This window comes from Carettochelys insculpta, chromosome 2, assembly GCF_033958435.1.
Source record: "Carettochelys insculpta isolate YL-2023 chromosome 2, ASM3395843v1, whole genome shotgun sequence".
NCBI lineage: Eukaryota > Metazoa > Chordata > Testudines > Carettochelyidae > Carettochelys > Carettochelys insculpta.
In genome coordinates this window covers 276851105-276874616 of record NC_134138.1, presented here as the reverse complement: position 1 = coordinate 276874616, position 23512 = coordinate 276851105, and the positions used below count along the sequence as shown (strand labels likewise).

The 23512-nt window shown below is 45.7% G+C and overlaps 1 long non-coding RNA gene across 1 annotated transcript; it reads right to left on the bottom strand.

The window, feature by feature from the left end:
- Positions 1-6606: 6606 nt before the first annotated feature.
- Positions 6607-18677, bottom strand: LOC142008968 (uncharacterized). The gene is made up of 3 exons (XR_012644285.1): positions 18572-18677; positions 16936-17768; positions 6607-7538 (listed from the first exon to the last, which is right to left on the bottom strand). It is a non-coding gene; the product is annotated as an uncharacterized LOC142008968 (long non-coding RNA).
- Positions 18678-23512: the final 4835 nt, after the last annotated feature.

Sequence of the window (23512 nt, the reverse complement as noted above, 5' to 3'; positions counted from 1 at the left end):
AGTGCTGCAGCTCTGCTACACACAGCTCTGAGGAGTGAGGGGTCGGCCAGCAACACAACCTGAGCGGCGCTAAGGGCTAACTGCCCTAGAACCCGCCCCCTCCAACTCTGGCCACGCCCCTTCCTCCCTTGGCCTCGCCCCTTTTAGGGGAGCAGAGCTGATCCCCCTCCCATCTTCCCCGAAGGCCCCTGATGGCTATTAGCACTGCTGCTCCTGGGTGGCTGCCCCAGTGTTCAGCTTAGAGGGAATACTGGCAGATAGAGGTACTCATGATCCTGCCGGAAGCTTAAGGAAGGAGGGTGAAGGCAGTATCCCAAGCCTTGACTGATGCGCTGCAAGGTAAGGCTTGACACAGATCAAAGGCATAAAGTTCATTCATCTGACTACCCACGTTCCACTGAGCGGGTTATCCCCACCCACAGAAATCTTGTGGGGTCTGATGGCTTCTAAAAGGTTCTGATGCCTTTAGTCGAAGTGTCCTTTTCCAGCTTTCATTCTACTTTGAGGGAAATTCACTGCTGGAGAAAAGCGTGAAGCGAAAACTGAAGTTCTCCATGGATACAGGAAACTGAAGTTCTCCATGGATACAGAACTTGGAGACGGTAAAGATAGACCAAGGTAAGTGTTCCCCATGTGTCCATTTCCTTTGTGTCAGCTGACAGGGACCACCTCTGGGAGTGGAGAGAGGAGTTTAGATGGCCCAAGATCTCCATGTGAGGGCAGCTAACCTCCATGTGAACCTCTATGTGAGTTTCCTAGGGGATCCAGCCTTCCAGTTCAAATCACATGGGCAGCTGAATCTCCAGCAGGGCACATTTCTGAACTGAACGTGGCCACAAGGGAAGGGAAATATCAGGCAGTGAAGATGCCAGAGACAGCTTAGCAGCAGCTCAGCATCTCATCACCTCTGAGCTTACAAGGTAATAATAACAATGAGGCGTTTGCTTCATACAGAGGTTCACAGGCTGAAATTAATTTCTCAGCCACATTCACTGTATCATAAAAAGACAGTGGAAAACTGATAGTGCAGGCAGAAGATTTTGCAGGGTGAATCTGTACAAACTTGGAAGCCCACCACAATCGGATTGTGTGCCAAAGCACTGAAAAGGGGACAGCCAGGACATAACCCACACCAATGCCTGTCTAGAATAGAATTACAGAATCGTAGAACGCTAGAACTGGAAGGGACCTCGAGAGGTCATTGAGTCCAGTCCCCTGCCCTCCCAGCAGGACCAAGCACCATCTAGCTCAGCCCTGTTAGACATTTATCCAATCTTTTCCTAAATATCTCCATTGATGGAGATTCTCCAACCTCCCGGGGCAATTTATTCCAGTGCCTAACCACCCTGGCAGTTAGGATTTTTTTTCCTAATGTCCAATCTAAACTTCCCTTGCTGCAATTTACACCCCTTTCTTCTTATCCTATCATCAGAGGCTAAGGAGAATAATTTTTCTCCCTCCTCCTTGTAACAACCTTTTAGGTACTTGAAAGCTGCTACCACGTTCCCTCTAAGTCTTCTCTTTTGCAAACTAAACAAACACAATTTTTTGCATCATCTCGCATAGGTCATATTTTCTAGACCTTTAATCGTTTTAGTTGCTCTTCTCTGGACCCTCTCCAGTTTCTCCACATCTTTCTTAAAATGTGGGGTCCAGAACTGGACACAATATTCTAGTTATCAGAGACGTAGCCATGTTAGTCTATATCTTAAAAAACAACAAGAAGTCCTGTGGCACCTTGTAGACTAACAGATATTTTGGAGCATAAGCTTTTGTGGACAAAGACTCAGTTGAGGCCTAATCAGTGCAGAGTAGATCAGAAGAATTACTTCTTGCATCTTGCTCATAACACCCCCATTAATGGTGAACCTAAGAAATGCTGAGTCCTTGCTGGGCTGTTAGCCACTGATCCAGAGGAAACTCAAGTCGGTGGGAGTTTTTTCATTCTTTGCAGCAGGCTTTGGCTCAGACCCTTGCTGCAAATCAGCAGAGATATTTTTCACCCAGAGTCACCAAAGGCACAAAGCAATTTGTCATTGGTGTTCTCAGGTATGAATGGGTCTGGGGTGGGATCTTGTGAGCATGCCGACTGGCCAGCTCTTTGAAGCTTTGAGAGTGGCCATTGTGAATTAAGAGAAAATTCTCCAGCACGGGCTCACCCTGAAAACAAAAGGATATTTCAGTCAAGAAGAGAGAGGGGTGCAATGTTAGCACAACCGTGTTTCACATACCCAACACCTCCACCTGACCTCAGGGTGTCTAGCATGTAAACCTAATAACTTCCCTTCAGAGTAAGCATGTATTATTATTCCCATTTTCCAGGCAGATAAACAAGGTCGCTGTGACTTGCTTGACATCAGTTTTAGAGGTGGGCATAGAGTCCTGATTTCCTCGTTCAGGGCTCCCGTTCAGGGCCTTGCAACCTTTTTTTTTTCATTTGCGGACCCCTAATCCAGGGGTCAGCAATCGTTCCAAGGCAGAGGGCTGAAATTTGACCTTTGACCTCTATGTACAGCTGAGTGCCGGTGATACTTTTGAAGATCACTATTAGTCCTAGTTACAACGGCTTAATTAATAAATCAATGAAGACGCACAGCTTTACCGTTTAGGTGGTGGTTGGTAGCAGTAGCTGGTCTTTTGTTAATCCGCAGGTGGCCTGGCTTTGAGCAAGCTCCCAGCTGCATAGGGAAGAAGCAGCGGGGCTGAGCTCCCATCTCATGTGCCGATGGAAATGGGCTCGTGTGCCACTCTTGGCACCAGTGCCGGGGGGAGAGTTGCTGACCCCTGACTTAAATATTCTGAATGGAGGAATGGAACCCTTTGGAAATCAGAGACATGTTCTGTTGGCATCCCAGGCAGCAACAGATACAGGCAACCTTAGCAACAATTTTGCTTCCTAATAATAGTCTTTCAGGTGCAGAGAAACATGGGTTTTTTTTTTTTTTCTGTTTTCCATCATGCTCACACAAAAGATGGTGGTGGTAGATTTTTTTTTTTTTTATTTTGCTGGAAAACTGTTCCAAAGTCACTCAAGTATCTTTTACGCTGTATTAGGCTTTCTGTGGATCTTGAAGTGCTCTTGCTTTTTACATTATGAGAAGTTCCACCTGGGAGCTGGCCTGGGATAATCACAGAATCACAGGACTGGAAGGGACCTCAGGAGGTCATCTAGTCCAGCCCCCTGCTTCAAGCAGGATCAACCCCAACTAAGTCATCACAGCCAGGACCTTGTCCAGGCGGGACTTAAAAACCTTAAGGGATGGAGAATCCTCCACCTCTCTAGGCAACGCATTCCAGTGCTTCACCACCCGCCTGGTGAAGTAGTTTTTCCTAAAATCTAACCTATACTTTTCCCTCTTCAACTTCTGACCATTTACTCCTTGTTCTGCCATCCAACACCACTGAGAACAGTTTCTCACCCTCCTTTTCAGAGCTCCCCTTCAGGAAGTTAAAGGCTGCTATTAAATCACCCCTAAGTCTTCTCTTCTGTAAACTAAAGAAGCCCAAATCCCTCCGCCTATCCTCATAGGTCTTGTGCTCCAGACCCTTAATCATTTTTGTAGCCCTCCGCTGAACCTGCTCCAGCCAATCCACATCCTTTTTATACTGGGGGCCCCAAAGCTGGACACATTATGCCAGATGTGGCCTCACCAGTGCCAAATAAAGAGGAATAACTACTTCTTTAGATCTGCTCGAAATGTGCCTCCTAGTGCACCCTAGTATGCTGTTAGCCTTCTTGGCTACAAGGGCACACTGTTTACTCATATCCAGCCTTTCATCCACCATAACCCTAGGTCCTTTTCCATCGTACTGCTGCTGAGCCAGTCGGTCCCCAGCCTGTAACAATGTTTGGGATTCTTCCGCCTCTGGTGCAGGACTCTGCGCTTCTCCTTATTGAACCGCATCAGATTTCTTTTGGCCCAGTCCTCCAATTTATCCAGGTCACTCTGGACGCTCTCTCTACCCTCCAGTGTATCTACCTCTCCCCCTAGGTTTGTGTCATCCGCAGACTTGCTCAGGGTGCAACCCAGTCCCTCATCCAGGTCATTAATAAAGATGTTGAACAACACCGGCCCCAGAACTGAGCCTTGCGGCACTCCGCTTGAAACAGACCAACATCCAGATATTGAGCCATTGACCACTACCCGTTGGGCCCGACCATCAAGTCAGCTTTCTGTCCATCTTATAGTCCAGGGATCCAATCCATATTTCCTTAACTTATGGACAAGAATGTTGTGGGAGACCGTATCAAAAGCCTTGCTGAAGTCAAGGTATATCACATCCACTGACTTCCCCATGTCCACAGAGCTTGTTACCTCATCATAGAAGCTAATCAGATTGGTCAGGCAGGACTTGCCCCTGGTGAATTCCTGTGGGCTACTTTTGATCACTTTTCCCTCTTCCAAGTGCTCCAAAATGGATTCCTTGAGGATTCCCTCCATTATATTCCCAGGGATTGTCACCAAAGCCAGAGGACAGCATTGGAAAATGGGCATTTTCCAGGGATAATTTCATTTTTTAGACCAAAAAAAAAAACAAAGAAATCAAAGGCCCAAATATCTCTGGATCAAAGTAAAAGATTTCAGTTCTGAAACACTGCTGTGGTGAATTATGGGAATTGTAGTCAGAATACCTTTTGCTTCCATTCTCCGCCAGGTCATCTCCCTCATGTGGCTACACCTCCTGCGTTGCTCCACATTCTGCCCTCACAGGGAGGCGAAAGGAGTGCATTGTGGGAATTCCTGGGTGTGGTGAAAATGGGAGATGTGTGCCAGCCCAGACAAAAGTGGGAAGATGAGGAAACTGATGTGCAATGCTCATGAGGTGCCACAGCAAAATAGCTGAATTTAAATATTTCGGATTTTAGCCTGTTTCTTTTTCCAGTTTACCAGCATTCTTAAAAACCAAAACCAAAGGCATTTTCTGTGAGAGCAAGCCCTCTCTGTGAAAAGTCTGAAATTCTCAATTTCCTTTCAAAAACCAGGTTTGGTGGAAACATTTTACCAGACCTAAAAAAGATGCACATCACAGGAGACTATGGTATAGCTTTTGCCTGACAGGAATGTCCTTTTTGACCATTAATACAATTGTCACTTTCAGCATCATTACTGGAGAAAAGCAGAAAATAGGTTTTTTTTGTTTACTTGCATGCATACTCAAATTCATTTTCGTGTTCCTTCAGTTCTCATCCCACAGGGGCCATGTCAGTTACTGAATGGAGAGGAAAAAGTTTTAAACCATATCTGCTCAGATGGCTAGTCAAGCTCTGTATACTGAAACGGCCAGTTTGTATTTTCAATAAAACCTCAACTTTTGAAAATTAAAGACAAAAATTGCTAATATTTCTATTAAACTGTCATAGTTCTGTGGCTGTTGGACTTCTTTACAAAGCCTGAAATTTTGAGCAATTCAGATTCTTCAGTTTTCAGAATTTCAAATTTTGGAAAAAAGAGGAAGATTGAACAGAATTGTCTACCTTTTCCTTTCCAGCTCTATTCAGTTAGTTATGTTAAAAAAATCTGCTTTAATGTATGTGGATTTTATATCTCTCTCTATGCATATATGTTTTAAATTTGTAATTATTTTATGTTAAATTGAGTACATAAGGGTAAAAAAGGGATTGGGAGACCCAAAACTAGATGAATGCATACAGTATAAAAAAAAGAATTGATAAGCAAAAGTTCCCTTGTAACCGCTTTGAGATAGAGTGCTGAAGAAACTGGAAACGGTCCACAGAAGAGCAACTGAAATGATCAAAGGTCTGGAAAATATGACTTACAAGAGAAGATTAAACAAATTGGGTTTGTTTAGTTTAGAGAGAAGAAGGCTGAGAAGGGGTGTGATAACAGTTTTCAAGTACCTAACAGGGTGTCACAAGGAGGAGGGAGAAAAATTATTCTCCTTAGCCTCTGATGATAGACAAGAAGCAATGGGCTTAAACTGCAGCTAGGAGATTTACACTGGACATTAGGCAGAAATTCCTAACTGTCAGGGTGGTTAATTACCGGAATAAATTGCCTTGGGTGATTGTGGAATCCCCATCATTAGAGATACAGTAATCCCTTGAGGTATGCGAGGGTTGCATTCCACGCAACCCTCGTGTACCTTGAATTTTACATAAGTCAGGGAGGGTTTGGGGGGTTGATCGGGGCCATCGGAGGGGGGCAGGCTGTGCACGTGGCCACCATTTTCCCATGGCTCCGGGCGGAGAGCTCCTGCAGCTGCTGCTTCCGTGGGGCTCTGGGAAGGGGGAAAGGAGCTTTAGCCTGCAGGGGCAGGCAGCTAGGAGAGCAGAAAGGCTTCCCCCTACCTTCCCAGAGTGGTGCCTAGTACCTCTCTGGGAAGTGTTGAAGCACAAGACTTCTCTGTGTTCAGATGGCTACCATTCAGCTTTATTGAACTCAATAAGGCAACAGATGAGCCAAACTGGACACTAGTAAAACCAGGTCCAGCAAGGCGCTTGATGCAGCTAACTCTAGTATTTTATACCCTTACACAGACAAAGCCCAGCGTCAGAGGCTAGTAGTTAGAGAATCGTAAATCACTTCTCAAAGAGAAACCGTTATCAGCAAAGAGGAACAGGTACTGGGGAGCTGGAGCCTTAACTCCAAACAGTCCACTGACGCATTCCACAGAGCTCATCCTCCCTGCCATTCCCAAACAGGTCAAGGAAAGTACAGGCTCTTGTGTGCGTGCGGAAATGACGGATGCAAAATGGCGTCTTATACAAGATGGTTCCAGAGAAGGCATGGGGAAGTGGCTTTCAGCCTGCCCGCCCAGAGATGCGGGAAGGTAGGCAGGCTGACATTATGCAAAAACCACGTTAATGTGAGTTTCGCGCAGCATGAAGCTGCGTAAAATGAGGGTTTACTGTATTTAAGAATAGGTTGGATAAATATCTAACAGGGATCGTCGAGAGCAGGGACTGGCAACCAAAATAGCAAGCCGAGCCCTTTTTTCTTCCAGTGCAGTAAAAATCTCAATAATTCAAGAGCCACAAGGCATGTTAATATGAGATGGTCCTTAATAAATAACATCCAGCCATACATTTTGTAAGCCCTAGTTTAATAACAGCGCACATACAATGATTTAGAATGAGATATGTGTTTACTGCAGGGCGCTCACAAGCTTTTTACATATTCCATTTCCTCACACTTTACATGTGTGTGTTTGTACCACTGTCTTCCTGACTTTCACTCCCAAATCTTCTCTCTCGCTGGAGGACACGTGGAGGAGTTACCCAACTTTTCGAGATGACGTATCGTTTGCTATTTAGATATGAGCTGTTCATTGTTGGGTTTTTAGATGTGGACCGTTTATTGAAAATACTCTGGAGGATTTTTTTTTTTAAGATTCAGAAACCACATAGAAGTCTTTAACTCCAGAGCCGTAGTTTGCAGACCCCTGGTCGAGATGGTGCTTGGTCCTGCTATGAAGGAAGACTTGATGACATCTTGAGGTCCTTCCCAGTTCTAGCGTTCTATGATTCTATGATCCTTGCCCATTCCAGCCTAAGAACTGACCCCATATAGCGGGGACTAAGGAAAGTAAAACAAGAGTATTTTTAGTCATTTGTTGCTTACAGCACTATGGAGCAGAAAAAAACGTTCTTTTATAGACCTCTGGGCAAATGTCAGTGGACCTGATTGGTGTGCGTCGTGGATGCCTTTACCAGAACGTATGGATTAGCTTCTGTATGTCTAACCACATGAAACCTTCTAAAATGCTGCTCTAAGGAAGATGTTATGCATGGAATCAGTCCACAATTTTCTAGTTTCCAAAAGTGGCTGAAAATATTCTTTAAAAAATTGAACTTTAATGACAGCTGGAGGTGGCAGGACAGGGACAGGAAATGGTGGAATTATCTTCACCCAACTAACCACAAGGGAACTGAGCCAACGTTCAGACTCTTTCCTGGTCTCCCCTTCTATTCCTCTCCCTTTCTGTCCCACTTTGGTGACCAGCTGGATCCTAGGCTCATATGACGCCGTGGCTATTTTTTACAGCCTTTTCCTGTCCCCACATGTATCGCAATGCGGCTGCCATAAATTTTAAAAGCTGCGCATTGCGGAGACAGCTGCAGTGCAGGGAGAAGGTGGATTTCACTTTGTTGTTTCCAGTCAACTCAACTGGAAATCGGCCCTGGGGCCTTACCATAGCAGCTGCTTGCTTCTGGCAGCCTATAATAAAGGTCTGAGTTGACATAGGTCTAGACTAGCCTAGGAAAATCACCCATCACATGTTAATCACAGAACCAGCAGAACCATAGTTGTGGTTGGACTACAAGGTTGGACCAGGAACATATATGTTAAAACCATATCAGAGTTTTCTGATGCACAGCCCAGCTGGCAATTAAATCATACTCCTCGCTGTAGGGATCAGAATGAGAATTTTAACATGGTACATTTAACCCAGCCTGCCACCACTTCTGCTAAGTGCTTTAGAAGATAGTACAGGGTGTTCCTGCAGAGCATCAGCCATGAGCGAGAAACACGATACACCTCCTACCAGCCCCTCCCCCTGAAGCCATTATCAGCAATGGCTATTTTTCCTTCTAATGCAGACAACCTGAGATGGAAAATAATCTACCCTGGTGAACCCCACATTGTTCAGCACATGGCTCAGGTTTCTAACTGTTGGGCTTATATTTAGCTCATATAGGAGTGAGTTTTATTTTCCTCTGGAGGAAATGGGCACTGGTCCTGCTCTTCGCCACCCCTGCTGCAAAGGAAGCGTGAGGAGTCAGCAGGTGAACATGAAAGACGAGCTTGGATCCAAACTAAAAGTGCAAAGGCCCTTAAAAAATTATTCACACTCTAAATGCTCACAGGTAAGAGAACAGGCACAGATCCATTTGCTCGCAGGAATTGTCTCCGCCGGCCTCCACGTACATCTTGAGAAGGCACTGGAACAATTTTTACCATGGGGCTGCTGAGAGCCATTGAGACAAATTGTAAATCCTGGGTACCAGTGGTTCTCAATTTATTTTTTTTTTCAGAGACCACTTGAAAATTGCTGAGGGCCTTGGCAGACCACCTAATGATTTTTCCAAATGCTGTTTGTGTCATTAGCTAAGTATTGTAAAGCACTTTGGACAAAAGGGCTGTATTAAAAAAAATTCTTTATAATAAATAAGGCTTTTCTGTTCTACAGATGAAAGTATACCGGGGAGGCGGGGGGGTGGGGACTATCCCCAGCTACAGCAGTCACAGAGTCAATCAGAGGGTGGCTAGGAGGACCATTTGGCCCTGGCCTCAAGATCAATGGAGGCCTCAAATATAGACTAGACACTTGTTAATTTTTTGGTATTTGGTAATTTTCACACTCAGTTTTGGGGGTACGTCTCTCAATATTGAGTGCATTTGCACAGAAAAAAGGCTAGAAAAGCGTTTGTTAAATTAAAAAAAAACATATATTTCTCACTCTTTTTTGAGTGTCTTAGGTTTTTTTTTTTTCCATATGTGGTCACTTGGGCAATGGGCTGGACTTGATGACCTCCTGAGGTCTGTTCCAGCCCTAGGGGTCTATGGATCTCTGATTTTTGGCTAGGAGACTCAGGGCTAGGGGCCTAGCTGAAGAATGTGGACTGAGCATGTCCGGACCCCTCTCTCTTGAGCCAGAGCCCTGAAGCTGGGAAAAGTTGCCTCTTTCTCTGAGCACCACAGGCTTCTCCGCCTCTTTTGACCCCACTAGCACCCAACTTATCTCACATTCCCCCCAAGGCAACCACTTCACCTTACATGTGAGAGTCCAGGATCCTAATTAGTAGTCCCACATCGGTGAGCCACTAATTAGGTTGGGAACCCTTCATTCTCTCTTGCATGGCCACCCAGGTACACACCTTAGAGGAAACAACCCATGGACCACCTGAATAGAGCTTGCATGCTACAGGTTGTCCATGAAACACATTTTAAGAACCTCTTCTCCAAAAATGGAACCCACTTCAATCCAGGGGACATGCAATACCTCAGAACCCCTAGTTCCAGCACCTATAATGTCAGGGCTCTATCATAAGTACATTGGCTGTTTCTACACTACCACCCTCCTTCAAAGGAAGAATGGTAAGGAGGGTGTTTGGAGTTTGCTGATGAAGTGCTGTCCTGCATATGCAGCACTTCATCAAGCAAATTCCCCCCGCGGCAACTTTGAAGTTTTAAACTTTGAAGTACCAGCTCAGATCTAGCTACAGCTCACCTGACAGTACTTCGGGTTTGGTACAGGCCAAACATTCTCAGTCCTTCTCTCTAATTTCCACATTGTGAGAGCCCAGCTACATACCAGCCCTAGTGCAGAAAGGTGACCATGTTGTTGGTTAAAGCCCTGGCTGAAGTTACCAGGGTCCTAAATTATCATTAGCAACTACCTGCTTCTATTTTCTCTCCCCCAACCACCTTTAAGAACACGCCCCATTTCCAGCTACCTTCTCAGACCAGAACCCTTTCATCTGCCTTTCACCAGTGGTGCTTAACACTCACAGAACTCAAAAGTCCCCCCAAAAGCACAGAAGTTGCCCCTTTCATCAGTTCCATCTCCACACCATCTCTTGGAGTTGCCTTGCTCCCTGCCTGGTCTCCTGGGCTTTGATAGGCCTTTCTCACATCTCACAGCCTCCCCACCTCCCTGCACTTCCCACTGCCTTTTTATTTGAAAAACCTGGATTCTTTCAGGTGAGGCTCCTCTGGGGTTCAGGACTGGCTTTGCCCCAAGTTCTCCTCTCCCAGGGCAACTGCCCTGTTCCTGGCTTCAACAGAGACTCATTGAGTTAAGCCCTGAACACACTTGTTGACACAGATAGTCCAAGCCTCGGAGAATGTCCAATCTAGAGGTTCAAAGCAGGCAGAGGGAGTGTATGCATCTCCATTTCATAGGTGGGCACCAGATGCACAGGGAGATTAAGTGATTTGCCCAAGGTTACCTAGAGAGCTCTATGCCACAGCTAGGAATTAAACCCAGCTCTCTCAAATCCCAGTGGAGTGTCTCAACCCACATATTATTATATTCCCCAGTGGCTGCAAGGCACATGACAGAAACAATTACTAATTCCCATGGTGTCTCCTATCATGTTAATATTTACAGTGATCAATTTCATTGGTGTGAAGATGTTTATACAGGGATTTCCACAGGGGGCTTAGCATGCAGACACAGAATTATTTTGCATGATGTCACACGCATACAGTAATGCTGCCTCCCAAAATACTTGCCTTCCTTTTTCATTCAGTGGAATTTCTGGCCCGAAAGTGAAATCCAATCCTGCTTGTGAGAGCTGTAATCCAATCTGCAGCAGCAGCAGCAGCAGCTCAGGAACAATACTTGCCTGGGCTGACTGTAATTAAAGTCTGGCCTGGTGGTGGGGATTTCTAGGCTGCCTGTCTCCTGTCTGTGCTCTTGAAAGTGCAGCACACCGTGTCAGTGTCCTCTCTAAATTTTTCCATCCATGGGTGGAATAAATTTTGTTACGTGTGTTGAGGCATGTGCAGATGTGCACCTCCAATAGAAATACACACTGCCAGCAGTGGGCACTCTGGTAATCAGCTGGGCAGCACCTGAAGTTGTCCTGGGCGGCCGCCCCAGTGCTCAGCCTATGAGGAACCCTGCACTGTATGACAGGTCTCTGGGGCTGAGAAGAGAAGCCAGGCATCTTTGAATGGGCTGGTAGCATGCAAAAGAGTTGGATCCGAAGAAGGATCCAGACACAAACTTCTTCAAAATTTGTTGGCACTGATACACAGTCCAGCCATGTAGTGGGAGTGAGCATCCACAGTTCACAGGATGTTCACCCAGGTCTTGTGTTTGGGCCCATTTCTATCTCGAAGCCATGCTGTATCTTTGCTGTAGTAGGTTCCTCTCATGCTTTATCAACAGGAATGGAGAAGCTCAGCCCCATATAGTAAGCACCAAGTGGAACCCTCTCCCCAGTCTAACTTCACCTTCCTTGAGCTGTGAGAACTTTAGCTAACTTCTCTCCTGTTTTGGCTTCCACCAGCGCTGTGGGATTCTAGCTGTGAGGGATCAAGGGAGATTTCCAGCCTCATGTTGCAGATTCCAGAAGATTGTGTAAGATTCTGATATGCAGCTGCAGTGTGAGTGTGACTGGAGCCTCCCAAATGTTGTCTGCTGCTAATGTTTGAAGGGATCTTTATCCTCATCTCATCTGACCTCATGCATAACACAGGCCAGTGACTTTCACCCAGGCACAGGCCAGAGAATGTCATTAATGTCCACTGAGTAAGGGCAAGTCTATGTAACAAGATTAAGTCAACCTAAACAAAGAGCAATCCAGTAGCACTTTAAAGACTAACAAAATAGTCTTTAAAGTGCTACTGGACTGCTTTTTTGTTTTGACAGTGTATAGGCTAGGACGGCTATCTCTCTGTTCCTAAGTCAGCCTAAGTTACATTGATGTACAGCTGCCACAGTCATTAAATTGCTTTCATGAGTCTTCACTATGCTCCCTTTGTGTCGGCGGTGGGCAGTGCTTGGCCCTTGTGTGGGTGGCTTCTGAAAAAGCCAAGGTTCACAGACGAACTGGATAATATACAAACAGAAAAGCAGTCAAGTAGCACTTTAAAGACTAAAAAAATCGTTTATTGGGTGAGCTTTCGTGGGACAAAGCTCACCTAATAAATTATTGTGTTAGTCTTTAAAGTGCTACTTGACTGCTTTTTTGTTTTGATAGTGTATAGACTAGAACAGAATAATAGTTGGAGTAGGTCCTGCTTAGAGCAACTCAGATCTTTTATGATTCTAAATGAGTGGCGTGCACTGTACAGGTATGTCTGTGCGGATGGTGGCACATAGAATACAGACACTTCATGCCCCTCTAGCATGGGTTTAAATAGCAGTGTAGACAGCGAAGCCAAGTGGGACAGGGTGCTCAGTACCTCAGAACCCTCAAGTACATGCCCTCCACAGCTCTCTACACACCCGAGCAATGACTCTCCTGCCTATTTTGCTGACTGCAGCTGTGTAGTGGCCTTCTGCTTCCCCGCTGCCCGAGCCTTTCACCACAGCAAATAGCTACACGTGCGGTATCTGTACTTTACATTCCATTAAGTGTGTAGACAAGGCCTAAGGAATAGTCCCCCTTCACTGACCCAGTGCAGCCAGTCTCATGACTGGTGGCTGGATGAAATGAGATGTGGTTAGAGAAGAGGGAGCGGGGATAGTGAACAGGGGTGTCAGTGCCTCATAAATTAATATGCTTCAATGTAAACTCAGGGCATCCCAGGTGCCCTTCTAGATCAAGCACTGTCCTGATAAATCAGAGCTTCTCAAGGCATCTCAGGATGAGCAGCCAAAACCAGAGACACCCTAAATCAAGAGTCACGGAGGTAAACCTTGGCCTAAATAAATATTAACAAATAAACACTGCTCTGGTCCTGTCTGGATCTCACTGGCTGGACTGGGAGATAAGGCTGGGAAGTGCTTTGCCCCTGGCAGGATTGGACCCAAAGAGGGGATTGTGACACCAGAGGGGGAACAGACCAGGCAAGCTTAATCTTCTGGGGAAAGTGGGGGATGCTACCTTCCCAACCCCCTCCACACACACGCCAGTCCTGAGCCATGAAGGACCCGAACCCGTCATGGCACCAGTTCCTCAACACAGTGCTCTAGCTCAGAGGTTCTCAAACTGGGGGTCACAGCCCAATTTTAATGGGGTCACCAGGGCTGTCATGGACTTGCTTGCACCTGGGGACAAAGTCAGAGCCCCTCCATCCAGGGCCAAAGCTGAAAGCCAGGGCAGTGGGGATCATGCTGCAGGTCCCCTGCCTGCTGCTGAAGGCCTCGGTCTTTGGCTTCCCCACAAGGAGCCATGGGCCTTGACCTTGAGCTCGGGCGTCCATCCACCGGATGGGTCATGTGGTAGTTTTTGTTTCAGAAAGGGGCTGCAGGGCAATGAAGTTTGAGAACTGCTGCTATAGGTCAAGGAATTCAGATTTTAGCTGTAGAGGTGGTTTGACCCCTGCCAGGCCCACCAGTGAAGGGAGGAGGAGGAGACAAGGGAGAAATTAACTCGGGCCTGGCAATTCTAAAGGGCCTTAGGCTCCTGGCCATGGCCACTGCTACAACAGCAATGGCAATATCCAGAGCCCAGGGCCCTTTATATCACCACTACAGTGTTCCAAGTGGCTGTAAAGTGACAGGGGGGCGCAATGTGGAATGCTCTTGTGGCACTGGCCTTGCCCCTTCTTGGAACACAAAGCCAGGGGCCCCCTGTCCTGTCCATGGGCTGGCTTGGCAGTCCGCTCCCCTTGCCCGTCGCGTGTCAGTCACAATGGTGGAAGCCCAGGAGGGCAGGCAAGTAGTCCGGATGGTATGGTCAGCCTATCGTGTGACAGTCCCAAGGGGATCTTTGTAATGCAACCCCTCACAGCTGTATCCCAAGACAACCTCAGGGGCTGGGGCGTTTCACAAAGCTGGAATGCAATTTCACCATGATGCTGGCGTCGAGACTTTCAGGCAATAAGGCTGTGTCTGCACTTACCGAAAACTTCGAAATGGCCAAGCTAATGTCCAGATCAAAGAATACTAATGAGGTGCTGAAATGCATATTCAGTGCCTCATTAGCATGCCGCCAGCTGCAGCACTTCAAAATTGCCCTGTTTTATCCCGCGTGGCTCGTCTACACGGGGGTCCTTTTTGAAAGGACCCTGCCAACATCGAAATCCCCTTATTCCTATGAGCACCGCGGCTGGCAGCATGCGAATGCTAATGAGGCGCTGAATATTCAATTCAGTGCCTCATTAATATTCTTCCATTTGGCCATTAGCATGGCCGTTTCGAAGTATTGGCCAAGTGTGGCCACGGCCTAACTGTCATGTGATCATTCATAGCCATAAGAGGTCAAGGGTTTGGTCTTTAGCACCCATTTCAGTGAGATAGTATAAAAGCAGTATGGTCAAGAACAGAATGAGGCCAATTCTTGCTTGTTAGCACCTTGGGGATGAATTTGATCACTTTTTTTCTTTCCCTAAAGCATCACAAGAAATGCCAGTAGTCCTGTAAGAATGTTCTGAACTCAAAGGGTTACTTCCCTTCTCTTCCTACACACTAAATTGAATCACTTGTAGGGAAAAACTAATGTATTCCTTTTGTGTTCTTTCTTTATATACCCGAGGAAATCAATTGCCCTTTTAGTTCACATGCTGGTTACAAAAGACCACAAAGGCTCAAGAGAGATAAGATGAATGCTGGGAGGAGGAAAGAAGGAAGTTCATATTTAGGTCAAGTGATGAAAAAAAATCACAATTACTAGCAGGTTAAAAAACAGTAGTGGCTAATTGCAGTTTTAATGGCATTGCACAGCAAGACTAGATTTCCACTTTTAATGTATTATAAATATTTTGGGTGTTTTTTCTACATTTTCTAATGTATTGATTTTAATGACAACACAGAACACAAAGGGCTTGCCCCCAACTTCGAAGGGGACATGTTAATCAGGGCAACAGGAGATTACTCATGAAGTGCTATGGTGAATATACAGCACTTCCTTAGGCTAATTCTCCCCCGCCGCAACTTCAAAGCTTCAAACTTTGAAGTTCTGGCTTGTGTGTAGTCCTCAGGAGTAAAGGGACTTGGAAGTGGTGTGGCACTTTGCAGTTCTCGCGACTAGATGCGTGCTTGAACTTCGAAGTTGCTGCGCGGGGAGAATTAACATAATAAAGTGCTGCATATTCATCGCAGCACTTCATTAGTAATCTCCCATCGCCCTGATTAACATACCCCCTTCAAAGTTGGGGGCAAGTGTAGACCCAGCCAAAGTGTATGGTGCCCAATTTATATTACTATTGTTGTTGGTTTTCATTTCATTTTTGTCTTTTGTTCTATAGCTCTCTGTTATGTATTTGTCCTGCCAGTTCATTATCTGCACTATTCCAGATCTGAAGAAGTGGGTCTGCCCCACTAAAGCTCATCATCTAATAAATTATTTTGTTAGTCTTTAAAGAGCTACATGACTGCTTTTTATTGTTGAATACTAATAGTAGTAGGCATCCTTCAGTCTCAGTGAATACTAATATATGCATGGTAAAAAGAATAAAGAAAGGGTATTTTTTCAATTCACCTCATACAAATGAAGTAGACTAATCAAATCCTAGGGATGGAAGAGACCTCAAGAGGTCATCAAGTCCAGCCCCCTACCCAAAGAAGGACCAACCCGCACTAAATCATCCCAGCCAGGGCTTTGTCAAGATGGGACATAACAGCCTTTGGGGATGGAGATTGCACCACCCCTCTAGGCAACACATTCCAGTGCTTCACCACCCGACTGGGGAAATAGTTTTTCCTAACAGCCAACCTGGATTCCCTCAACCCCACCAACTTGAACTACAGTTGTGCAAACTCTTCACCGTGCAAATGCAAGTTACACAGGTAGAATTATTATTTTTACTCAATGACACTCAAAACAATAACAATTAAATAAGTGAGCACATTATCTCCCGTAAATGTAAACACTCTAGTATGCCTTAGCAATTGGCTGGAGAAGAAATAGGGCTGAATACACGTGTAAGCTTTAAGTTTTACGTTGTTTTGTTTAACAGTGCAATTAAAATGACAATTAATTGATATTTGAAAAAGTCTAATTTTGTTTTATGTTAATTACATGCATTAACTACAATGAACTGACAGTGCTGGGCAGGTCTACCATTACATTTATCAGACTAAAGCAACAAGAAGTTCTGTTGCACCTTATAGACTAACAAATATTTTGGAGCATAAGCTTTTGTGGGAAAAGACCTGTTTCATCAGATGCATGACTGGGTATGTTATGAATCTGACAAAGCTGTTCTTTGCCCACAAAAGCTTATGCTCTGAAATATCCGTTAGTCTACAAGGTGCCACAGGACTTCTTGTTGTTTTTGAAGATACAGACTAACTCAGCTACCCCTCTGATACTTATCAGACTGGTTATATTCCAGTTAGTTATTTATTTACCTCCAGGGTGCAGCATGATTATCCCAGTACCTTTCACCAACACAACATTTGGGTCAGGGTTTGGTTCATTGAAGCTGCTGTCCAGAAAATCTGGCAAACTCCAGCACAAGTCCTTTCAGCCTGAACACTAGAAACAGGCCTTCCACATGGGCTGCGTGGAACCCACTGACTCTCTCATCCCCCTGTGGAGCCACCACATGTGCAGGGCATGCGCCCTTGCAGTCAAAGCATGAAGCATTTCCTGGGATGAAGTATTCAGACATCTCAGAAGTCAGGCCCCTAAGTACTGTAGTTCATCTGTGCCAAAGCACCACTGTTGGAAGCCATAGCAGACTGATGAATCTCTTATAAACATATAATCATAGACTCCTGGCGCTGCAGAAGACCTCAGAATGTCATCGAGTCCAGCCCCCTGCCCAAAGCAGGACCAACCCCAACTATATCATCCCAGCCAGGGCTTTGTCAAGCCAAGACTTGAAAACCTCTAGGGATGGGGATTCCACCACCTTTCTAGGTGACACGTTCCAGTGATTCACCACCCTTCTGGGGAAAGAACTTTTCCTAATATCCAACCTAGGTAACAACTGTAACTTGAAACCACTGCTCCTTGTTCCGCCATCCATCACTACTGAGAACAGCCTCCCTCCATCTTCTTTGGGACCACCCTTCAGTAAATGGCAGAAGAGGCCAAGCTGTGAATCTTCAGCAGCCATGTCTATACGTCATGAACTGAGTCAATTTTCCACTCTCAGTCAAGCAGCGGACTTCCAAGCATTGCAGACATGAAGGCATATCCCTTACTGGCACATCAGCCTAGGATCGCAGCCATTTTCCTGTAAGGAAGCCACAGTTAAGGTCTAATGTAGGAGGATGAACATTTTACAACAGCACAGTCATCATCTGTTTTCTATTTGCATTGGGTGTTTGCAGCCCACTTACTCCCTCTCTTCTTCCCTCCTCCCATGGCCGGCACGGTGATTTATGAGAGCTGTGTGCTTCCACTTTGCTTTTTCATCACTTTATTCCAGAGCTTCAACAATCACAGGGGATAGAAGCCAAGTTCATTCAGTGCAAGACCAAGCTCTTGGTGGCCAATCTCCACCAGGCATGGACCCAGGGGACAATTCCAGAGAGGACTCAGTGTTCTGTAACTTGAGCCACGCCAAAGAGAACTGTTGTCTCCAAGAACAGGCATGCTCCACCAGTCCTCTCCTGAGAGTCGTTGAGCTTCCACAACTTCCACCAAAGTAACAACAGTAACAGAGACAATGAGCGCAAGCCAGGAACCCATTGTTGGTAGGAAGTAATTTTCTTTGTAAATGGGCAAAATTTTGGTCTTTTAATTTAAAAAGAAAAAAACGCCAATCATTCCTTTAAACATTTTGCTTTTTCACCTCAAACGCAAGCATGATGGGTTGTGGGTTGGGGGAATAAAGTGCAAGAGTTTAATATTTTTAAGGAAAATGTAAATATTTAAATTGCGGTGGAATTTTTTTTTCTTTTGTACAAAATGTCTCTCTGTTTGGAAAGTTACAGCTGGAAGAAAAGTTTGGACCAAAACTTTCCAGTTAGTTGTGCATTTTCTGCTCAGTGCACAGCTAGAAGGTACGGAAGCCTTGCTAGATATGGTACTTACCTGGCCTCCATCACCACGGTGTTTATTCATCTTGCGATCTTTCACTTCGCTAGCGTGGGAAGCACGACTGTTACTGAGGTGTGAAATCTCCACGGCAGTAAAAATCCCACAGCGCCAAGTGTCCCAGGCTGGGTCACCTGACTCAAGCTCACAAGGCTCAAAATAGCCACGGAGATGTAGCCCATGCTATGAATATTTCCCACTTGAGCATTCTGAGAGCTCAGGATGCAGTGCCAGACCCAACATCTACAACTGCTATTTTGGGCTTTGCTATGTAGCCTTGGGAGTCCTGGGCAGCTGAAGGTCTTTTAATGCAGCATAGACATAATAGGTGCTCAGTTTTTGCCTCCATCTCTGCTCTGTGCAGAGAGAACCAATACGATTAAGGGCCTGGAGCACATGACCTACAAAGAGAGGCTGAGAGATTTGCGCTCATTTAGTTTGTGGAAGGGAAGAGTGAGGGGTGATTTGATAGAGGGAGGCTCTAAAGGGGATGGAAAGAGACTGTTCTCAGTAGTGACAGGTGGCAGAACAAGGAGCAATGGTCTCAAGTTACAGAGGGAGAGGTGTAGGTTGGATATCAGGAAAAACTATTTCCCCAGGACGGTGGTGAAGCACTGGAATGAGTTACCTAGAGAGGTGGTGGAATCTCCATCCCTAGAGGTTTTTAAGTCCCGGCTTGACAAGGCCCTGGCTGGGATGACTTAGTTGGGGTTGATCCTGCTTTAGGCAGGGTGCTGGACTCAATGACCTCCCAAGGTCCCTTCCAGCCCTAGGATTCTATGATTCTGTGAACCTGCTTCCACTCCACCCTCTTGCTACTCTAACTTTGCATCATCCTGCCCCTGCTTTTCTCCCCTCCCTCAAAGTCCTGCGCTCACACACCCTCCTCCCCCAAGGACCCACCCTTATTCTGCCTCCTCCTGCCCTTGTCCAGCCCCCACCCTAAGGCTCCTTCCCACTCCCTGCTCTCAGTCCTCCTGCAGGTGCCAGATAACTCTTTATTTGCAGTTCCCTTCAGCCATGGACCTCTCACAGAGTCAACATCTGTGACGGACATTCCCTAAGCAACCTTCTCACAGTTGCACAGAATGTCTTCTGAGTCCCACATTAACATAACCACTGAACCACCCTGCCTCCTCACTACTCCAGAGGTTCTCTGGTCTGTCCTTGCTCGTTGGAGATTGATAGGCTACCAGGTCTGAGGAAGGAAGTTGTGTGGCAGCTACGGAGGGAAAATTGAACTGGTAAGTAGTGTGACCCCAATAATGTGACAGACTCTGCCAGCTTAGCTGAGCCAAAGCCACACTTCAACTCTTTTGAGGCTCACCCTTCCAAAACTGAACTGAATCAGACTCAGGTGGAAGCTGGACATTGGCAGTAGCACGATCACATCATCCTCTAGTGGATGGTCTGCGTAAAAATATAACAGCCTGGTATAGCTAGCCACTAATGCAGTAAATCCTGTTTCTCCGATTACAGTGGTCTGTGGTGGAACTTTCCTCCAGACATACCAGTGTCAAAAACTGTTTTTAAAAAATGGGACGAAAGAAAGGAAGAAAAAGGGAAAAATCAAGCGTGTGTGTGACAGTTTGCCAGGTGGGTTTTCTGAGCTGTTAAGAATGCATAATTTGCCCCAGCTGTGTTGCTCTGAGTGACATCTGTAATGAGAGCAGCCACATGTAGACTAGAAATTACATATCTTGGAACGAAGCCACTTGTCACTGTAGCTCCCAGCTGGGTTGTCAAGAAGGAAAGACTTAAGTGTGAACGGATCGCAGTGCTGCTGTCCTACTTGTCTCATGAAAAGCAGAACCTGCCTTGATTTGTCATGCGCCCTGTTCGCTGAGAAATCCGTGATTTCTCCAAACATCAGATAACTTTGCAGCTTTCAAGTTGTTGAGCAAAATGGCAAAGGAAGCGCGGATTCTAAGGTGGCAATGGCCAGAGAGACAAGTGGTCAAAAACTTTGACAGGCAAGGAATATATTTTTTTTTGGTTTGAAAATGTTCAGGAAAAATGACCTGTTGTTGTCTAGAAACTTTCCTCTTTCCACAACAGCTTTCCTCCCAATATTTATTCACATTCGCCCTGCTCTTTTTTCCCCCATTGACAAAAAGGGAAAATGACAGACAAGATTTGGAAGCAATTAGGGAAAACACTGATTTAAAATTACCCAAAGAAATGAAGTGATCCATTTCAAGCCTTGTGAAATGTGAATGTTTTTGAACTTGTTGGCAACATTGTCAGCCCATTTTTCAGCCAGCTTAGACAGATTAGTAGCCAGTCACTAAACATTTGCTCCCTAGGAATTAGACCAGAACTACATTTGTTTTCACATAAGCCACGGAGCAGATTTTAAAAGGTAATCACTTTTCGGTTGCAAATCTAAACAACCTGCTGCAGAGGTAAACTGCTCCATTTAGCCTTCCTTTCATTAAGCACAATTTATTATGCTTTGCCATTGCAGTTCATCTGAAACTCTCTCTCCTTAGGAGATAGCAATCAGCAGTTGCCTGTTATAGCTCTTCTGAAGTTCTTTTCAGTCGCACCAAACACCAAAACCAAATATCACTAAATATAGCTGACGCCAGCTGGGTTTCATTGAAATAGTACAAACTCATGTGTGCCAAAAACAATCTATGCACAGTCCTGTGTGCATTATATAATGATCATGCTAGGGCTTTGGCTTTTCGTTGTCATCCCCCCATTTCTCTTCAGTGAAATCATTCCTGGGTGTAACAGGATTACAATGCATTCTAGGCATATCCTTTTGCTGGCAGCCATTGCTTTGGTTGCAGCAGAGTGACCTCCTGAGGTCTCTTCCAACCCTAGGACTTTATGATTGTTTCCATATGATATCTAAGCAGTGGTCTGAAATGAGAACATCATGTCGGTTCCCGGCAGGGAATCAAGTTAAACAAGGTGATCTCATGGAGAGTCTCCTCTGTAGAGATAAAAAACAGGTGTTAGCTGGTTTAAGAAGCTTCAGTGAAAGAAATACACACATTCCCTTTCTATGTCTGATCGACCCAGTGTCATCACACTGAACAATGAGATAAGCTTTTGTTGGATGGGGCTCGGATCAGTGTTCCCTGTAAGCTGAGTGCTTGGGCGGCTGCCCAGAAGAGATTCAGGTGCCACCCAGCTGATGAGTGGAGCATCCACAGCTGGCAATATGTGCTTCTATGCGTGGTGCACATTGGCACATGTCTCAGTGCATATAACAAAATTTATTCTGCCCATAAATGGAAAAAGAGGGAACACTGCTCTTGGGTCAGGTAGGCGGCACTAAATCAGGGAACGGGAAGGCCTCCTCAGACCCAGTCAGAACTCATATTTGAATGGATCCTAACCAGACACAACTTGCTGCTGTTGGATAACTTTCCTGATCCATAGAATGCGTGTTCTTTGTTGACAGATTTCCCCAGGGCAGGTACCAGACCCAGCCATTCGTCTCAAGCCTGCTGCAGTGGGGAATAACTCTGAGTGCGAGAGTGCATCTAGGAAGGCATGGTGGCAGAGATGAGGTTCCTCCAGGGAGCTGCCGGCCAGGAAAAGAGCTGGCAACAATATGTGAACTATCCTTTCTGTGGTGAAGGGACAGGGTAGTCCCATTGCTAGAGGGGTCCAAGCAGGCAGGGAAGAGAGATGTGTTCTTCTACACTTTGAAGTTCAACTGGCCTGCTGGGTAATATTGGGTCGGTCACCTCCTTGCTTGGTGCCTCAGTGTTACCATCTGTATAATGGAGATTATGACACTTACTCCCCCTTGTAAAGTACTTTGAGAACTGTACAGCTGGTGCAGGAGTGGGTTTATAATGTGCAGTATTTATAAGACTCTATTTCTTTGTGGAAAGGCTCCTGTGACCTGCATCAGCTGCAAACTAAACACCAAAGAGTGCATCAGGCATCCAAAGAAGGAGAGGACTGTTAAGGTCAGGAGCATGTGCAGTGGTGATGAGGAACTGTGCAGCTGGTAACATATTCCTGTTTGCCCAGAGCTGGTTCTGGACAGGGCATAATCATGGGCCCTTCAGCTAATAGTAACATTCGCTAGTGACGAAGGGTGGATGCCCAAGTAAGTCAATTGCAGACAAGTCAATTCCAGCTGCGCAATTATCGCAGCTAGAATTGTATATCTGCAATCAACTTAACTCCCTAGTGCAAACCAAGCCTGAGATGGAAGAGGCAGCAAATGAAACTAAGACCCACATAGACCGGAGTGAGCAAACATTTTACGTTAGCCCCAGTTTTCATCCCTGCAGTTAGAACTCCCTCCATCCCCACCCTGCCGAATGTAATCCAACTGATAGAAATTTTGGTTACGTTCATATAAAAAAATGTTCAGCAGGTCTGTAGAATGTAAAAGCTTTTTTAATTGGCATATAAATATGAGTACCCATACATAAAAACATTTTTATGTTAGATGAATGAACCTGGATATTAGGAAAAACTACTTCCCCAGGCAGGTGGTGAAGCACTGGAAAGCGTTGCCTGGAGAGGTGGAGAAATCTCCATCCCTGCAGGTTTTTAAGTCCCGGCTTGACAAGGTCCTGGCTGGGATAACTTAGATTGGGTTGATCCTGCTTTGGGCAGGGGGCTGGACTAGATGACCTCCTGAGGTCCCTTCCAGCCCTGGGATTCTATGGTTCTATGAACCTGAGACCCAGCAGCTGATCGTGCTGCACCATGGCCACCTTACGAAATGTTGTGCCCCTCCTCCCCACAAGGGGACTCCCCCCCACACACTTTGCACACCCCTGACCTAAAGGATGAAGCCAGAGAAAGCATTGTGGAAGATCAGATTCAAACAAAGGAAAAAGCTGAGCCTCAGGGACCGCAAGAAGGGTCAGTGAATGAGGAGCAGGGAAGAGGAATGACGGGGACATGACAAAATAGTAAAACTGTGAAGTAAAGAGGATTTCGGAGGGGATAAAA